This window comes from Palaemon carinicauda, chromosome 7, assembly GCF_036898095.1.
Source record: "Palaemon carinicauda isolate YSFRI2023 chromosome 7, ASM3689809v2, whole genome shotgun sequence".
Lineage (NCBI taxonomy): Eukaryota > Metazoa > Arthropoda > Malacostraca > Decapoda > Palaemonidae > Palaemon > Palaemon carinicauda.
In genome coordinates this window covers 153,643,216-153,663,715 of record NC_090731.1, presented here as the reverse complement: position 1 = coordinate 153,663,715, position 20,500 = coordinate 153,643,216, and the positions used below count along the sequence as shown (strand labels likewise).

Sequence of the window (20,500 nt, the reverse complement as noted above, 5' to 3'; positions counted from 1 at the left end):
AGTTATATAGCAAATATGGGAGAAAAAAGTCATAATGTTTGATTTTTATTGCGAAGAGGGGAATATTGAAAAATCAGGGAAAACATTATTATTATTATTATTATTATTATTATTATTATTATTATTATTATTATCATCATCATCAATTGCTAAGCTACAACCCTAGTTGAAAAATCAGGATGCTATATAAGCCCAAAGGCTCCAACAGGGAAAATAGCTCAGTGAGGAAAGGAAATATACTACAATAGAAGTTTAAGAATAACATTAAAATAAATTTATTATATACAAACTATAAAAATTTTAATATAATAAGAGGAAGATAAATAATATAGAATAGTGTGCTCGAGTGTGGCCTACCCTTGAGCAAGAGAACTTTACCCTAAGGCATTGGAAGACCATGGTAGAGGGCTAAGGCACTACTCAAGACTAGAGAACAATCAATTGATTTTGAAATGTCCTTTTCTATGAATAAGTGGTGTAATACTCTAAATACCCAAGAATACATACGAAAAACAAATCTTGTAGGGCACAAGGTTTCCATGTGTGACAACCAGGAAAACTACCACAATAAAAGTAAGTAAAAGGTTTGAATGTATCCGATATGTTGAATAACCAAAAGTTGACGAGAGAGAGAGAGAGAGAGAGAGAGAGAGAGAGAGAGAGAGAGAGAGAGAGAGAGAGAGAGAGAGAGAGAGAGAGAGAGATGTAACAGTGACTGAGATTTGTTAGATAAACAACAGCAGCTGAAAAAGAAAGTTTCGCAAACGCCATTGTGGGCATACCTAAGATTTTCTCTTTTTTTAGGTTTATCATAGTGCACTAGACGAGTTTGAAGACCCAGGTCTACATGGCTGAGGATTATGAGGCATGAAGTAAATGATGAATGGGGAAATATTGAATTGAAAGCTCAAGATAGAGACGACTGGTGAAATCTAACCGAGGTCCTTTGCGTCAATAGGAGTGGAAGACCATAGTACAGAGGCTATAGCACTACCTAAGACTACAGAATAATTGTTTGATTTTGGTGTGTCCTCTCAGAAGAGCTTCTTGAGGAGGAGTAAGCAGTGTGATACTCCAAATACTCAAGAATGTATACGACACACAAATCTTGTAGGTCACATGTGTGACAACCAGGAAAACGACCTTAACAAAAGTGTCTAATGTTTGTATATATCCGATATGTTGAATAACCACAAGTTTACGAGAGAGAGAGAGAGAGAGAGAGAGAGAGAGAGAGAGAGAGAGAGAGAGAGAGAGAGAGAGAGAGAGATGTAACTGACTGATTTGTGATTTCATGAATAGATAAAAATTAATGAACAACAACATCTGAAAAAGAAAGGGTTCGAAGACCCTGGCCTACATGGCTGAGGACTTTGAAGCGTGAAGTAGACGATGAGTGGAGAAGTATTGAATTGAAATCTCAAGGTAGAGACGACTGGCGAAATCTAACCGAGGTCCTTTGCGTCAATGGGAGTAGGATGATGTGTTCAATAGTTTCCCCCTCTGAACAGAACATTTCTTTTGAAATGATATGTCAAATAAGGCAATATTCTCTTAAACTGCTTGTTGATTGAAGATCCAGTTCATCAGTTTGTATAATATTCATTAAATGTTTCATTTCTTCGGTGGACTATGATACTTAGTCAAAATTGTAGATTCATTACTGTTGATTTCTTGAAGATCTTTCTCTGGTTTTTAGAGTTTTATTCGCTGGTTCTTGAAGATCTTTCTCTTGTTCTTAGTGTTTTATTCGCTGGTTCTTGAAGATATTTATCTGGTTCTTAGAGTTTTATTCTCTGGTTCTTAGAGTTTTATTCGCTGGTTCTTGAAGATCTTTCTCTGGTTTTAGAGTTTTACCGCTGCCACCATTTATTAGTGTGCTACTGTTGTTAACACACATTTGGGTTCCCTTCAAATGTCATCTAAAATGTGTTAAGTATTATAGTGGGTATGTTACATCTTCAAGTAAAGTCAAGTAAGTTAACTTTAAAATGGTTTATTCTTTAAGAACAACAGTGTTAACATCTCCATCACAGGAGTATAGCTGGTTTGGTCGGATGACCATTCCGTATGACATCTTCCAGTAAACTACAACAAATATCCCTATGCATGTTAAAGTTATTTCGGCACTTAGGGATTAATGTAAACACCACATTAATACACGGAAGATGCCCAGTTCCGTTCTCACAGGCAACCTTTCCCACGGACTGGTTAGTGTTTACTCTTCATGAAAAATGTTACATTGCTGAGATATGGTATTCACATCCTGCTATGATATGACTACAGCACTTCTCACACTAGCTTCTACTTCCACAGTGACCTATTAGGTCATGTGTTTTAAACATGTAATATATAATTATTACATATACACTCCTTGAAAATCATATACTATCTTAAATTCTTATCTACGTTTGTTTTAACCCAAACAATCAGACTTAGATCAAGTTTTGTTTTACTTTCACAAAATTCCTCATATTGTTGCCAGCTCTTAGCTCCCCAGGTTTCACCTTTTTCTTTCTTTCTTTTTTTTTTTTTTTGCAGAGGCCTGTCGATTTTTCTCCAAGCTTGATTAATTTACCCCTTTTCCCAAAATTATGAAGATACTGATTAAATAGCTTGGTCCTTGCTTAGGAGTGTTAATAATTTATATGAATGGTAAATCTCTTTGATGCTGTTCTGTCCCTTGCCTTTGCTACTGAGCCCGTGGTGCAGGTCGCTCTAATAGCAGAAGTTTGTCACTGAGTGACCTGTGTCCTTTGATCTTTACTTTTTTCCACCTGATCCCTAATTTTTCTGGGCACAAAACGCTGCTGTAGTCTTTTATTTCCAACAAGTAATAAAAAAAAAAAACTTTCACTGAGGTTAAATCACAGTTCATAATTCATTAAAAGTTACTAAAACTGAAACATCACCACACTCGACTATGAAAACAATGTAACTAATTGAAACGTCTTCTGTAATTAATTCCAAAAACAATAACCACAAATAAGGTCATTATCGAAATAATTTTAAATTATAAGCTCTAATTCACCTCTACTTATTACTGACATGACAATGAAACATTATTTGTATTCATGATTAGTTTTTAGGGAAAATCTCTTTATTTCCATATCCGAAACTTTATAGCATCTCAAATTCCCCCTATTTTAATATTTTTTTTTGGTCTTAAACCTGTAAAGATTCTTGTACGTAAGGTTTATGAAGACTCCCTCAAACTTAACAATAGTTACAAATATTAGTATAATTGATATCGTATTTAATACTTTACTTATATTAGAAAAATAATAAACACCAAGATTTTGATCATATAGTTTAAATTTATAACTACAAGCCTGCGATGACTTCTCTGTTTAGCTTTGGCCTTTGGACGAGAGTTGCTTTCATTAGCGGTATATGCTCTTTATAATAGCCATAAATATTAGTATTATTTATATCGCATTTAGTACTTCACTTATGGTAGGAAAATAATAAGCACCAAGATTTATTCATAGCGTTTAAATTCTGAAATGCAAGCTTGTGATAACCTATTATTCTATTTACAAAAAATATACAAATTACTGTTTTTAAGTAACGTAACAAAATCAAGATGTGTATTTTTTTTTAAGAAGAGTTATGTTCACGTAAAAATGCTATTGCATATTGCAGCCATACTGTAAAGATTTTAATCGTAAAAAACTGTAATTTAACTTTTTAAATAAGAAGAAAAGGCATTATTTTGCTTACCCTTGGCCTGTGGACAAGCATTAGCGATATGTGCTCATGTGTAATTTTCTTTTCTTAAATTTAGAAGGGTTATGTTCATGTAAAAATGCTATTGTATAATATATCCATACATTTAAGACTTTAATCGTAAAAAGAGTGTAATTTAACCTTTTAAATAAAAAGAAAAATTATAAATTTGCTTAGCCTTGCCCTGTGGACAAGTATTAGCGGCATATGCTCTTGTTAGCAATGACATCTCAAAACAGTTATTCCAAGTGGCAACGCTGTCGATTGTTTTAGTTGATGACATATAGAACTCGAAGAAGGTACTACGTACTTGAAAGAATTGTTATTGTCTGACTTAATTTCCCCAATTACCGTTATTTTCAGGTAAGTGAACCCGAAAAGTGTCTTTATGACTTTTGGGGGATATTCTACTTTATTATAGAACGAGTGAAACCAATTTCTGAGAGGCATATCATCTTAGATCAGGCTTTATAGCTTAGGCTGGTACAGAAGCTTCATAGATTTTGTGGGAAGGCATTTGTTACAGTAACCTTTTGTAAGGATAACTTCGAGGATATTATATCTACAGCTTACATATAAATCTTGGAATAGGTCATGTGATCGATAGAACAGGCTGATCTTTAATTGGCTACGATATGCTACACTGAATTCGGTAAAGTTTTACTGTATTACAGGGTATATAATTTCGAACAGAAAACATATGTTTTCCTGTAGTAAATAACGTGATTTAACCGAATTTGACCTTCATTTCAACCGCAAACAAACGGAACAACCAGTTCCACTAACTTCACAAAATCCCAAGTTGCCACTGGGTGTCCCCCATTATCGGTGGATATAGATTTATTTCTGAAACTATTCATTTGCGACAGGAACGAGTGTTATTTTTGAAGAGAGCGGAGCTTTATCTATAGAAAATAATTAGTTTTTTTCCCTAGGTTACATTACTCTGTAATACAGTACAATAACACCCTGAATTCTACTTGTCATAGGCATGACTAATCATATGCTACTGTATATCCTATTATCTTTTAACTCTTATCAAGTTTGATTTTCTGAGTACATCAAGCCTATTATAGTTGTATTAATAATTAGGCCTCTGACAAGTCTGGTATAGCCTAGACTTTTAGCCTGCTAGGGTTAAGATACAGTTCCAATACAATACTAATAGGCTAGTCTTTCGTTAAAACGGATTTTGACGTAGGAAAAATCTATTTTTGGGCTCAAGCCATGTCGTCCTAATGGAAGGTCCTTCCGGCAGCTTCATACCGTATAATATTTCTGCGAGTGATATTACAAGAGAATTACTGTCAGGTATCACAGGTTTCTAACCCCCGGAACGATTATCCGAAGATATTGTGTATAATCAGGGACGTATCCTTAGATAACCATAGATATCTGCACCCCAAGCAGACTTAACCCAGTCTAGGAAACTAGGGTAAATTAGGTTTAATTGCATCATAGTTCAGAAGATAGTTTTATAGAAAAGCAAAATGGCCATTTCAAATCGAATGAATCCTAACCAAACCTTTCTCACCCTAACCTAATCTTGGTTGGGAGGTAGTTCACTGTAGACAATACGTATGGGCTCTTGCGGCATTCCCTCGTTCCCAAGCTGCATTTGTTTTATATCCTTCTACTTTATCTCTGTTTTTGCTTCCTTTTTTTCCAACTTTAAGTTAAACATCTAACTTTTACCTTATAGTTTTACCCTAAATGCACTTGGGTACTGAACTCGCAGTCCCCAGTTCTGGCTATGTAGCCAAAATCCGTAAATGCAATCCAGTCCTAACCTAATATGACACACCCACTGTAATCAGACTCAGAGCTCCAAATACTGTATAATTTTTATTGATCATTGAAAAGTGATTCGCTTATGTGTTATGCATTGCTGTAAGAAGAATAAAAATAGAGAAAATTGATTTGAGCGGCCGACCCTTCTATTCAGAGGGATCAATAAGGTTGAAAGAAGATACTCATTGACATGTAAGGCAAATTTGAAACATTCCTAATAGCTATTAATACAAGGAAAATATATTGAGGGAATATAGTAGACTTGCAGAAAGACAATATTATGCAGTGTAACCAATAATATTACTTTGAATAATTGCCAACCTTATCTTAGGTTATGGATTACATTTTCACATGTTGGATGTTATGTTTGTTTCAGTTGAGAATATAAACCATCATGTGTTCCTATGCCGTACAAACCTACATCCTTCAGTAGAGATAGGAGAAGCCTTTGAATATCGCTGGCCAAGGCGCACGCATAGAAAATTCGAATTTCCTTCCCATTTTCTAGTCTTTTGTAGCCGTGGCCATCATACTGCAAAACCTCTACACAAGAACGCCACCTAGCGTAAAATTTCTCACCTAACCTAACCTAGGAACTGTATCCTTACCTACCTACCTACCTACTGGAGGAGCCCGTAACCCCTTAGACTGCCATATTCTTAGCTTACCCTTTGTTTGCTTCTGCTGTACTCTGTATGCAAAGCAAGCTAATATAACAAAAACATCTTCACAAGATAGTTTGAACAATTGCCTTTGTGAGTTAATTTTCCTTCGTAAACTTAACGCATACAGTATAGTCATCACTACACTTGGAATAAATGCTGGAATAATCATCCCGAGTTCTTTCTTATATAAATAAGATGTAAATTACTTTTGTTGGGTGAAGTTCATGACCTCGCTAGTTTTGAATTATTAAAGTTACAGTTTAGAAAAAATCACTTGTATCGGGTTGAACTTGTCCCTTTTGAGAAGTGGCGTCTCAGCAGCTAAGAATGGTCCTCTTCGCACCATGCTTGATGCCCCCATTACCCTGTTGGAATTTTGAAATTACTGAATTCTTATTGGATAAAAAAAAATGAAAAAACCTTCAGCACTTTCCCTGGTCAGTGGGGTCTGATCAGGTCATTTCAAATACTGCTTCTGCCGATTAGTTAAGTGTTCCACCACTAAAGTGTTGCTGAATTGATCAAAATCTCATTCACAATGAATTCTAGGAACCATTGGAACAGGAAAGTGCATGTCAGGGGAAAGAGCTTGTTTAATTTAGAAATTCTAAGGTAATTTGGATGACTTTCCAGAAAATTCTTAATCTATCTGGTAAGTACTTATGCAGCGTATTTAGAACATTTTGATTAGTTTTTATTCTCTCGGTACAAGCTTGAGACAGGGTTGAAAATAAGGGAGTTATGGGGCTTGGCCATGATTATAAATACACCCTGGGTAGGATTGTGGCCAATGAAGAATAATCAAGGTTATGGCAACCACTACCCAGTACCACTATAGGCCTAGGTCAGCTAGAGTGCTAGGTCTCCATAGCGATTCTGGCCGTGGGACTGTTCATTAGTCTCCCACTGTTCTTTCAATATTTTGAACCATTGTGTGTCTTATTAGTGTGATTGCCTGTAATTCTAGTATCATGCAGGCATCCCAGGTTTGCCATGTCATTTCTGCAACTTTTATGGATAGTGGAGGTTGATCCTCATACTTTTGTATCCGACATGCAAAGGACACAGCTGCACTTTGGATTCCCCTTGTCGTGTGTGCAGGGAATGGACATGTTTATAGTGATGGAAGTAGAAAAAGGATAAGCGTGACCGTTCACCATCAGTCTCGTCAGCGCCTTCTTGTCTTCTGCCAACTGAATCCCAACACCGTTTCTCCTTTGGCTTTATCCTCTAGAAGTAAAATGGAGAATTGTTCCGTAACCGAAATACAAACCACGCTATTTACATGGGGTTTTACTTTCGGTGTAGCTGAAATGACGAGCCATTAGAATTTTAACGAGGGTTAACTACCCCCACGCTAGTTAGCAAAGGGGGAAGGGGGAGTGGTAGCTAGCTACCCCTCCCCCCCTCACACCGGTGAACTGCTCCACTTCACTTTTGGCTCGGGCGATGAGTAGACGTCTCTGCTTCGCCCTCGCATTGTTGACAGCCTTAATTTTTTGCTTTTTCTTTCAGCTTGTGTGCTTGAAGTTGGCCTCGCCCTTTCTAACCATCATGCGGAAGTGCCCTGGACTCCCCGACGGCCCTTGTGGAACGTTCATGTCGGCAGTCGAGACGGACCCTCACTCCTTATGCCCGCAGTGTCGAGGTCAACGGTGTGAAAGGGAAAATACTTGTAGTGAGTGCAGGGAGTGGCCTACCTCCCAGTGGGAGAGGTTTGCCCGGCGGCGTAAGAAGAAGCCCAAGCGGGACCGTTCTCCTTCAAGGGTTGCCTTGAAGAAGGAAGGTTCCGGGGACTCTTCTTCCGCCGCCCGAACCTCCTCCGAAGCTCCCACTCGATCGGTCTCTCGCGAGAGGCTGGCGAGTGGTAGCGCAGGCCCTTCTTTTGTTTCCCAATCTCGGGGTTCGGGAGAGGGGTTGCCTCCCATAGCGAGGCAGCTCCCCCTCCTGCTCCGGGGGAGGGCATTGATTCTGTTGATGACCATGTGACTAACGATGATCTCTTTCAGCTTTGGGCTTCCTTGGGGCTTAAGGGCTCGCCCTCCAAGGAAGCCCTGTTTGACCTGATCCAGTTGGGTGCAGCTGTCCAACAGTCGCTGGAAATAGCAGAGGTAGATCATCTGTCTATTGTCGACGTTGTTGTGGCAGAGGCTTCCGACGGGTCGGGTCAAACCCCTGCTGCAGTTGCGGTTGTTGCTGAAGGCTCAGTTCCCCCCTCCGAACATCCTTCGAGGGAGGAGCTGGGTCCAACGTTCTCTCCTGCGGGTGACTCTCCCCCTCTGGGGAGTGCACTGACAGAGACTCCTCTTCGGAGGACAGACGATGGTGTTGCTGCCCCTCGAGGTCGTCTTCACCGTAAGGTTCGCCCTCCGCTTCGCGGTAAGGCTCGCCCTCCAGGTCGTCTTCGCCGTAAGGCTCGCCCTCCAGGTCGTCTTGGCCGTAAGGTTTGCCCTCCGCTTCGCGGTAAGGCTCGCCCTCCGCTTCGCCGTAGAGGCCTTCCTTCTGCCTACAAGGGAGTTAGGAGGCGCATCTTTGCCTTCGACTTCCCCCGCAGAGGATCCTCCATGTCGAGAGCAGACCGTTGCAGCTTCTTCCTTGGACCTGTCCGCAGATCGTTCGCGATCTCCGACGCCTGCCAGACCTTCCAGTCTTCCATCCCTGTTCCTGAACGCTGATGCGCAGTGGGCGCCTACACACCCCGTTATCCAACGGGCACCTGTCCCTTCGGGGCAAGAGGGCTCTTCCCACAATGTGGGTGAGTCTCTCGAGCGCCAGGTCTTACCTGCGCGCGTGCGCAGTCCTAGAGATCCCTCTGGACTCGCTGCGCCCGGCCGATCTCCTGAGTCTCGCCGTAGATCTCCTGCTCACCAGCGCCCTCCTGCTCGCCAACGCTCTCTTGTGCACCAGCGTTCTCCAGCTCACCAGCGCACTTCTGTTCCTGCTACGCGCAATGTGCGCCATCGGTCTCCTGAGCGTCCACGATCTCCTGCTCGTCAGCGCACAACGGCTCGCCCTGTTCCTGATGTGCGCCAACGATCCCCGGATCTGGGCGCAGGCAGGGACACTGTCCCTCCGCCTCCTCGCCGACGTTCGCCTACGCACCAGCCATCGCCGACGTTCGCCTACGCACCAGCCATCGCCTGCGCGCGATGGCGCCCACTCTCCTGTGTGCACTTGAAAGCCAGCCCGAGTTCCTGTGCGGCACGCCCACGAGATGTCTCCTAGGCCCACTAACGAGCGTTCGCCTTTGCGCACATCCTCGCCCTCTGGCCCTGCGCCCCAGTTGGTTCCTTCTGAACGCGCAGCTGCGCGCCAGCAACCTCCTACGCACCCGCGCGATTCTTCGCCTGTGCGCAAGTGCTCTCATACGCGCCAACGCGCCCCCGCTTCAGATCGCCGCAGGTCTCCGACACGCCCACGCACTAACTCGCCTGTGCGTAGTCGTTCGCCTGTTCGTGCTACGCGCCATCGCTCGCCAACGCGCCGTCACTCGCCAACGCACCATCGCTCGCCAACGCGCCATCGCTCGCCAACGCGTCACCGATCGCCTACGCTCCATCATTTTCCTGACCGCCAGCGCTCACGCTTGCAGCCACGCGCTCTCTCACCTGCGCGCCCACGCGCACCTTCGCCTGCGCGCCCACTCGCATCCTCGCCCCCGCGCCCGCACCTTCATCTCCGCGCCCACGTTCGCCCGCGCGAGAACCAGCGATTCATCCATCGCGCGACGCCGTCAGCGATTCCCGCCGGGCTTCGCAGCGCGCCCAACCGTGCGAGCCGTCGGGGACGCGTGCTTCCAGATCCTCGTCATTGCGATCTCCACCCCGCAAGCGCAGAGCTACGCTCGTCCAGGAGCAGGAAGAATCTTCGGAGAGGTCCACGCAACATTCTTCTTCTTTTCAGGCAGGCCCCGTAGTATCCACTTCTAAGGATCAGCCGATCCCCTTCCCTCCAGCGGGTGTTGCTGACACTGCGTTGGTCAGCCGCCAGCCTTGGTTCGGGTCCCTGATCAAAGCGGTCGTGCAGGCGATGAAGCCGGCCCTCGCTGATCTGGGACTGAAATCAACGGCTCCCGCTTCCCCGCTGAAGAGATGGAGAGGAGTGGACTTCGTGGTTACTTCTCCCAGGGTTAAGTTGGCTCCCAAGAAGTCCATCGGGAGGGCCCCTTCCCCTTCGCAGACATTTTCTCCTTCCCCTGTGGACGAAGCCTTTCCATCCTCAGGGGAATCCAGCGAGGTGAGGCGTTCTCCCACGGCACCAATCGGAGGAACCCCACCTCGAGGAAGAGAACCGTCTCGCGTGCAGAGGAGCCCCAGACTTCTTTGCTTGAGTCCTGTATCCCTCCCAGGAGGGAGCCTAAGGACTCGAAGACTGTCCCTAAGTCTTCCACCTGGATTCGACCGGAGTTAGCGAGACCCCAGGAGAACGTCCACGTATCTCCCCAGGTAGAGCTACTGGGGACAGGAGACCTCGCTGCCAGCCCGCAAGGAGGAGAACAGCACGAGTCGGAGCATGCCTTCTGGCAGGTCCTGAGTTTGATGAGGCAACTCAACGGATTCAAGGACCCCGAGACCGCCCCTCGCGAAGGCAAGGACACGGTCCTGGACCAAGTCTACGGTACCCAGAAGCTCCCAAAGGCCAGCGCGGCTCTGCCCCGGTCCCAGGGAGTGAAGGGTGCCAGAGACAAGGTTGAGGGCCAGCTCGCCTCCTCCAGCCGTTCCTCTGCCGGGAACAAACTCCTCCCACCTCCTCGCGTACAGCAGAGGAGGTACTTCGAGATCATGGGGGAGTCTTGTTTAGCTCTTCCCCTCCACCACTCCGTGGAAGAGCTCTCTAGGGGGATTTCTTTCGAGAAACTCTCCGCCCGGCAGGTGACATTCTCGGCTACGGAGATCCTAAGCCAGGAGAAGGTTGCGAAGTGTGCCATGCAGGCCACTTCGTGGCTGGACATCTGGCTGGGGTCTCTGGGCATCCTGTTGCGATCCGAGGACTTGTCCAAGGAGAGCACCAGGAAGGCCCTTGAGACTTTCCTCCTCTCGGGCACGCGCTCCATCGAGTTTTTAGCTCACCAAGTTTCGAACTTGTGGGCAAACTCGATCCTAAAACGTCGGGATGCCGTGACCGAGAGGTTCCACTCGAGGGTCCCAATCGTGGATGTCAGTAGGCTCAGACACTCCTCCATCCTTGGAGAGAGTTTGTTCGAGCCCAAGGATGTCGAACGGACAGCTGAGAGGTGGAGGAAGTCGAATCAGGATTCGCTCCTCCAATGGGCCCTTACATCTCGGCCCTACAAACCTCCAGCTCCTCGACAACAGCAGCAGCAACCTCGTCAGTCTAGAACATTGAGACAGGCTCCGGCAGCGAAGGCCAAGGTGTCTAAGCAGCAGCCCTTACCTGTCAAGGACAAGAAAGGTTGTAAGTCCTCCAGGGGAGGTAAGAATCCTAGGGGGAGCGGCCGAGGCCGTAAACGCTAGGATTGGCAATCCTCCTACATGTCCACCAGTGGGGGGATGCCTACAAAGTTGCGCGAACAGGTGGCAGCAACTCGGGGCCGATTCCTGGACGATTTCTGTGATCAGCCAAGGATATCGCATCACGTTCATAACATCTCTTCCTCCCCTGACAGCAAATCCAGCGTCATTGAGCTCCTATGCCATGGGATCGGTAAAGGGGCTAGCCCTTCGGGCAGAAGTCGAGACCATGCTCAAAAAGGATGCTCTCCAGGAGGTCGTCGACGGCTCCTCAGGCTTTTTCAGTCGACTCTTTCTTGTAAAGAAGGCGTCTGGAGGCTGGAGACCTGTCATCGACCTCTCAGCTCTGAACAAGTTTGTCAAGCAAACTCCGTTCAGCATGGAGACAGCGGACATGGTCAGACTTGCAGTGAGACCGCAAGACTTCATGTGCACTCTTGATTTGAAGGACGCGTACTTCCAGATCCCAGTCCATCCGTCTTCCAGGAAGTGCTTGAGATTCAGCCTAGACAACAAGACCTACCAGTTCAAGGTGCTGTGTTTCGGTCTCTCCACAGCACCTCAGGTGTTCACCAGTGTTCACCCTGATTTCCTCGTGGGCACACAGGATCGGCATCCGTCTCCTCCGCTATCTGGACGACTGGCTGATCCTGGCAGACACGGAGTCGACCCTTCTTCGACACTGAGACCAGCTTCTGGGACTTTGCCAAGATCTAGGGATCATGGTAAACTTTGAGAAGTTTTCTCTGCTTCCAACTCAACGACTGGTATATCTAGGCATGATATTAGACACCAATCTCCACAAAGCCTTTCCATCAGACGACAGGATAGCAAGGCTGAGGAGGGTCGCAAGACCTTTCCTCGGACGGGAAGCCCTTCCAGCCCAATCTTGGTTACGTCTCCTTGGTCACCTAGCCTTCCTGGCCCGTCTAGTTCTGAACGGCCGCCTCAGGATGAGATCCCTACAATGCCGGCTCAAGTCCCGGTGGAATCAAGGCAACGATTCTCCTGACCCGCGGAACGGACGGACCTGCAGTGGTGGCTGACCGACGAAAACCTACGAAAGGGAGTGGATCTTCTCGTCCTCCCCCCTGATTTGATGCTGTTCTCGGACGCGTCAAAAGAAGGGTGGGGGCCCCACGTTCTGAACCAGAGGATCTCAGGCCTGTGGTCAGAATCAGAAAGGTGCCTCCACATCAACCTGCTAGAAATGAAGGCCGTTTACCTGGCCCTTCAACAGTTCCAACAGGTCCTGGCAGGCCACTCCGTGGTGGTGATGATTGACAATACCACGGTAGTGGCTTATATCAACAAGCAGGGAGGTACCTTTTCACAACAGCTATCCCATCTTGCAGTAGAGATACTGAGGTGGACCACTCGATTCCACTATCAGCTCGCTTCATTCCGGGCAAAAGGGATGTGCTCGCCGACAGTCTGAGCAGGGCATCGCAGATAGTGAGTACCGAGTGGTCTTTGGATCCTCAAGTAGCCAACAAAGTCTTGACTTTGTGGGGTTCCCCGACAGTGGACCTGTTCGTGACAGCTTTGAACTTCAAGCTGCCACTGTACTGCTCCCCAGTCCCGGACCCCAAGGCACTCTGGCAAGATGCCTTCCAACAACGGTGGGACAACATCGACGTGTACGCCTTTCCACCGTTCTGTCTGATGAGAAGGGTGCTCAACAAGACCAGACTATCGGTCAATCTGTCAATGACCTTAATAGCTCCGCTATGGCATCACGCAGAGTGGTTCCCGGACCTTCTGCAGCTCCTGACGGAACTTCCGAGAGAACTCCCCCCACGACACGAGCTACTCAAGCAACCACACTGCAACATCTACCACAAGGCCGTAGCTTCGCTTCGGCTTCAACGCCTGAGACTATCCAGCGTCTCCTCGTTGAGAGAGGCTTTTCGCAACAAGTTGCGGACAGGATGTCTCGACACCTGCGGAAGTCATCCGCAGGGGTCTACCAGGCGAAGTGGAGAGTCTTCTGTGGTTGGTGTCGTGGGAGGGGTCTCTCTCCCCTCGATGCCACTACTGTATTCCAGCAATAGTGGAGTTTCTCGTGTATTTGCGGGAGGAAATGCGCCTTTCAGTCTCGGCGGTGAAAGGCTATCGCTCAGCCTTAAGCTTAGCCTTCAGGCTGAAAGGAATGGACATTTCTTCCTCGATGGAACTTTCTTTACTCATACGAAGCTACGAGCTTACCTGCCCTCAGTCGGAAGTGAGACCTCCTCCTTGGAACGTGGTTCGAGTCCTCAGGGGTCTTAAGAGACCTCCGTTCGAACCATTACGCCAGGCCTCTGATCGACACCTGACTTGGAAGACGCCGTTCCTGCTCGCTTTGGCGTCAGCCAAGCGGGTCAGTGAACTTCGTGGTCTCTCATACGACGTCGCCCATTCAAGGGGATGGGGGGAGGTAACATTCGGATTCGTCCCTGAGTTTGTAGCTAAGACTCAGAACCCTGGAGTCCCGGACCCACGGTTCGACTCCTTCAGGGTCTCGAGTCTCCATTCTGTAACAAGTGACCCAGACCATCTGTTACTATGCCCAGTGAGAAGTCAGAGGCGTTATCTGAAGAGAACGGCTGCAGTCCGTCCTCGCGTGCAAGCCCTGTTTGTGAGCATGGGAAGGACAAAGAGGAGAGTCACCAAGAACACTATCTCTGCCTGGATCCGAAGGGTCATCCACCACGCCTTGAATCCAGACCCCCCTCCGTCACGTCGTCACAGAGCACACGATGTCAGAGGCATCGCTACATCTCTGGCTTTCAAGAGAAACTTCTCGGTGACACTGGTGCTACAAGCTGGGGTCTGGAAGCGTCAAACAACCTTCACAGCCCACTACCTGCAGGACGTGACTCACAGGAGCCTTAATACATTCTCGATCGGCCCTGTGGTGGCTGCACAACATCTGGTCTAACCTCAGGCTCCTTAATGGACAGGTAGCAGAAGGTTGAGGGCATTGTTACCCGGTTTTAGTCTGCGTGAATGAAAGAGTATGTCTGGCCCTTACTTCTTTCTTCATCCTTCCCTCTCTTGGGGAAAGCAGTATCCTGGGTTCTCTGCATAGCTGACCTCGAACCTCTGCAGGTAAACCATGCTTCCTTGTGTTCCTAATATTAAGATAATACTGTCGCGTCCCCCATACCCTGACAGGATGGTTTTGGGAACGTCCTAGCCTAGAATTCCATCTAAAGGACTTTAGGTCAACTTCCTAGGACGAGTCACACTTCAACCCTCCACACACAAGCTTATGTAGGCCACACGTTCCATGCGGAGCAAGGAACCTGCGAGGTGCAGGGGGACTTTTTCTTGAAGTGCTGCTCACTCGGTTTCTGAGTCCCCGGGTAAAAGCCAAAGCCAGTAAGGCCGGGACTTTCCTCCCTACCTAAGGGGTAAGTCACCCCATGTAAATAGCGTGGTTTGTATTTCGGTTATGAAACAAATGACAAATTCGGAGATAATTTGTATTTTTCCTAACCATACAAACCTTAGCTATTTACACATATTTGCCCGCCAGCCCTGTCCCCCAAGGCAAGTCCTACCTTTAAGTGAAGTGAAGCAGTTCACCGGTGTGAGAGGGGGAGAGGGGTAGCTAGCTACCACTCCCCCTACCCCCTTGCTAACTAGCGCGGGGGTAGTTAACCCTCGTTAAAATTCTAATGGCTCGTCATTTCAGCTACGCCGAAAGTAAAGCCCCATGTAAATAGCTAAGGTTTGTATGGTTAGGAAAAATACAAATTACTGTATCTCCGAATTTGTCATGTTTTTCCGCAAGCTCGTTTTTCCAAGTAAATGGAGATCTACACTTTAATGCAATTTGCTTTTGCCAACTTTAGACTCCCCGGGTGTTGATGAGAAGCGCGATAATGTGGCACCACTAAGTTCTCCAGCGCACTTTAAGATGAAGTGCCACACTACATCCCCGCAGCGTTCACCTATGTCTTTGCACTTTTCCTCTTGTAAAATCCTTGACTCCTATATGATAGTTTGTTTCTGAGTATTTGGCTTCTTTAGAAACCAAAGGCAGCAGCTTTCCTTGATATAGCCTGGTCCCTGAGCTCACAGTGGTCATGAGCAGCATCACTGTATCTCCTTCCAGACCTAAGATTTGTACGCCCGGGAGGAAAACTTCTTTCAAAAAGAAAGACAAACACAAAGATCTTTCCCCATATAGAAAATGGGCGCATGAATTCAGCAAAGACTTGGCTGTGAGTGTTAGGCCTATGGGCACATGGAGTCAACTGGAGCTTGTGCAAGTTCAAGAGCATAGGGAAAGGAACCCTCAACAATGTGACCGCATACCTCAACCTCAATTGCACAACCCTCAACCCAGACAACGTGAAGAAAATACAGAGGTCTGTTCCAAGTTTGATGGAGGAACTGCTGTGACCTTCATCTCCTTTTCATCCTGGACATGGAGTGCCTGCTTCTCCCTCTTTCGAAGAGTGGCTTTCAATAGAGAGGAGGGTATTATTCAACCTCGTACTAAAGTGCATGTGCATTTGTTCCGTAACTGAATTACAAACCTCGCCATTTAATATGGGTTATTACTTTCGGGGTAGCTGAAATGACGAGCCATTAGAATTTTAACGAGGGTTTACTACCCCACCGCTAGTTAGGGGGGGGGGGGGGTTTACCCTGCTCCCCCCCCCCCCCTCACACACAAACTCGTGCTGAGCTCACTTTGCCCTCGGCTCGGGTGGTAGTCGGATGTGTCCGCTCTCACCCTCGCCTCTTTGACAGCCATATTAATGCTTTTTGTCTTTTTTACTTACTTTTTCTTATACTTGTAATATATATATAAACATTCTTTATGTTCATGTATATATTTGTGTATAGAAATGTAGTAAGTTTTCTTTTCAGTGTTTGTGCTGTGTGTGTGATATACGAGAACGACACTTGCGTAGTGCAAGGCCACCACAGTTCCACTTCGTAGGGAACGACCTCTCCCTCTGGTCCATCGGTCTTCCCATCGGCTTATTTCTGTTAACTCGGCCGCCGCAGGGGAACCGTCATCGCCTGGACTCTCTTCATTCATCTATTATCTTCGCTTTGCCTCTTTTCCTACGGGAAACTTGGATTCTCAGCGAAGGGAATGTGGCCTTTTTTTAGATTGACTATGGTCTCTCTCTACTCGAGGTCGTTCACCCTTACTACAACTACGTACTATTACGATAGCTCCTTTCCCGTTGCGGGTTAGGTTGCTATTCCGTTGTTTGTCTCGATTATTGTTAGTGAAATCTAATTGTGTTTTAACTTTTCAGCTTCTCCGTGGGGAACACTTCCCTTCGGGTGGTCAGTGGTTCTCACTTTTAGTGTATATTCTTAGATGATTTAGATAATTCTGTTATAATTCTGTTTTATTACAGTTACTCCGCTCCCCTTCTCCCGTGGATGTCATCTGGGGAAGGAGGGCGCATACTTAATTCTTATTTTATGTTATTCCCTCGGGGTTCCTCTTCGGAGTTCCTCCCTAGAGAATTTCTGTTAAAATAATTATTTAATTTTATTTTCCCAGTTAACTATGCAGTTCTTCTTCGTTTGACTAAAGAGTGCCAACGAAGCAGAGCTGTCCTGTTATGACTGGGGAATCTGCTGTCTCTGCCGAGCTGTCCTGTTCATGACTGGGGAATCTGCTGTCGCTGCCGTCCCTCAGAGGACGTCGTCATGGGCGTTATCCCTTCTCTTAGAGGTACTCCCGTGACAACGTGCCAGCACTTCAGATCATCTTAGAACGCTAAAGGAGGTTCGCCTCCAGGGGTTGGACAACTTCCTTCCGAGGGAGGTTTCCTCCTCAGCTGTGAGGTTTTCTCCCTTCAGAGGGAGAACTTCTCATACCTTAATAAATTCATCGCCTTCGACTACTGCTGCTGCCCTTCGGCCAGACTTTTTTCCCCCCTTGCTGAGTTTCTCTTCCTTCAGGGGTGGAGCACAGTATTGGCAAAGTCTCTTCTACGAAGTGTTCAGCTCTCTCGTTCGCGAGAGAGGCCACTCATAGAGATTCTTCTTCGGAGGATCATTCCTGATAAGGGCAGCTTGCTGATCCAATGGCCCTAAGGGGCGTCACCACGAGTATCTTCAGGTCTCTTCTACGAAGTCACCTCTCTCGTTCGCGAGAGAGGCCACTCATAGAGACTCCTCTTCGGAGGATCGTTCATGATAGGTCAGCTTGCTGCTCCAACAGTCGTACGGGGCGTCACCACGAGTGTCTTCAGGTCTCTTCTACGAAGTGTCACCCCTCTCGTTCGCGAGAGAGGCCACTCATAGAGACTCCTCTTCGGAGGATCGTTCCTAATAAGATCAGCTTGCTGATCCAACGGCCCCAAGGGGCTTCACCACAAATGTCTTCAAGTCTCTTCTACGAAGGGCACCTCTCTCGTTCGCGGGAGAGGTCTCTCATAGAGACTCGCCTTGGAGGATCAAGCAGAACTTCCAGAGACCTCTACCTTGTGCTGCAAAGTGGCTCTTTGGACTTCGGTCCTGGACTCTAGCACAGACCTTTACGGTCCCATCGGTGGATACTGGCCCTTCCAAAGGGCACATCCCGGCTCCTGATCGTCCTGCCAGCTGACCTACCGATCTACCAGTGCAACCTTGCGCTGCAGCGAAGGACTTCGGTCCCGGACTCTAAAGCAGACCTGTTTATGGTCTTCATCGGGGGATGCCCGCCCTTTTTTTAAGTACACATCCCAGTTCCTGATCGTCCTGCCAGCTGACCCTTCAACCTACTAGCGCGTAAAGCGCGCGCGGGCTCGCCGATCTTCTTAAGCGCACAAGCGCCGACGATCTTGTCCGCGTGCGGGTACCGATGGTCTTCCGCGGGCATGCGCGCACTCCTATAATTTTTCGCGCGCGCGCCAACATTCTGGCTGATCCTGCACGTCAATCTGATTCCTGCGCACTCTATGGAGTTTCGCCTGTGCGCCCGTGCGCGAGCGCTCCAGCAGTCTCCCGCGCGCGAGCCCCGGGTATTCCCCATCGTGCGAGCGCCTGCGCGCTCCCCAGCGCAATCGCCGATACCCTCCCACGCGCGAGGCTGCCAGACAACACGCGGTAAGGGTGCCATCACCGCATTCTCCCCCGCAAGCACAGAACAGCGCGCTTGCCGGTAGGGGGGAAGGTTCCAGTAAGGTCCAGGGACATTTCTTCCTTATCTTCTTTCTTCTTACAGGCGACTCCCCCTCCAAGGGAGTGTCTGACAGCGCAGCCGTCAGCCGGCAGCCCTGGTTTGGAGCTCTAATCAGAGCGGTAGCACAGGCTTTCAAGTCTGTTCTCTCTGAGTTGGGCCACAAATCCTTGGCTTCATCTACTCCCCTGAAGAGGAAAAGAGGAGTTTCGGAAGCGGTAACTTCTCCGAGGACAAAGCTGTCTCCTCGTAAGTCTTCAAGGCAGGTACCCTCCCCCCTCAGACTTTTCTCCCTCCCCTTCGGACGAAGATTTTCCGTCCTCAGGAGAGTCACGTGAGGTGAGAAGTTCCCCCGTCACACCATTGAGGGAAATCCCACCTGGCGTGGTAAAGTCTTCTCGAATAAGGGTGGAGAAGATCCTGCCTCCATTGTTGTTGGAGTCCTGCATCCCTCCCAGGAGGGAGTCAAAGGACTCCCAAGGCAATACCGGGAGGCCCCTAGCACCGGAATCTACAGGCTCAGACATTCTTCCGTTATGGGAACGAACCGGTTTGAGCCTAAGGACGTGGAGCAGGCTGCTGAGAGGTGGAGGAAGTCACCAAGACTCCCTCCTACATAGGGCTTTGACATTCAAGCCCTGTAAACCTCCAGCACCCCAGCAGCCACGTCCCACCAAGACAACGGCAGCGAAGACAGTGGTGTCTAAGCCCTTTCCGGTCAAGGACAAGAAAGGCAAGAAGTCCTCCAGGGAAGGGAAGAATCCTAGAGGGAGCAGCCGAGGCCGCAAACACTAGGATTGGCAGTCCCCCTGCATGTCCGAAGTGGGAGGATGCCTACAAGGTTGCGCAGACAGGTGGCAGCAACTCGGGGCCGATTCCTGGACGATATCCGTAATCAGTCAGGGATATCACGTCCCGTTCACATCTCTACCTCCCCTGAGGACGAATCCGGTGTCATTTAGCTCCCTTGCCATGGGATCAGCAAGCGGGCAGGCCTTTAGGGCAGAGGTCCAGATTAAAGCAAACTCCGTTCAGCATGGAGACCGCAAACACGGTCAGTCTTGCAGTGAAGCCGCAAGACTTCATGTGTATACTGGATCTGAAGGACAGGTACTTCCAGATCCCAGTCCATCCGTCTTCAAGGAAGTACTTAGGATTCAGCCTAGACCACAAGGGGTACCAGTTCAAGGTGCTGTGTTTCGGTCTCTCCACAGCACCACAGGGTTTCACCAAAAGTGTTCACCCTAATATCATCGTGGGCACACAGGATCGGCATCCGTATCCATCGTTAACTGGATGACTGGCTGATCCTAGCAGACTCGGAGTAATCCCTTCTTCGACCCCGAGACAGACTTCTAGGACTCTTCCAGGAACTGGGGATCATGGTAAATCTCGAGAAGTCCTCTCTGCTTCCCACTCAAAGACTGGTTTACCTATGCATGATTATAGACACCAATCTCCACATCCTTCCCATCAGACGACAGAATAGCAAGGCTGAGAAGGGTCGCAAGCCCTTTCCTCAGTCGAGAAGAGCTTCCAGCCCAATCGTGGTTACGTCTCCTTGGTCACCTTTCATCCTTGGCTCGTCTAGTTCCCAACGATCGCCTCAGGATGAGATCTCTCCAGTGGCGGCTCAAGTCCCGGTGGAATCAAGGTTGCGATTCCCCGGACGTCATGATCCCTATGGGTCCTGCGGAACGGACGGACCTCCA

General features: G+C 47.7%; 1 protein-coding gene across 2 annotated transcripts in view; it reads left to right on the top strand.

Annotated features, from left to right (window-relative positions):
- The first annotated feature begins 3,951 nt into the window (after positions 1-3,951).
- Taf12 (TATA-box binding protein associated factor 12) overlaps positions 3,952-20,500 on the top strand; it is a 109,260-nt gene continuing 92,711 nt past the window's right edge. For both annotated transcript variants that reach the window (XM_068376986.1, XM_068376985.1), the window contains exon 1: positions 3,952-4,092. The gene's annotated coding sequence lies outside the window, so the exon portion shown is untranslated. The remainder of the gene's footprint in view (positions 4,093-20,500) is intronic.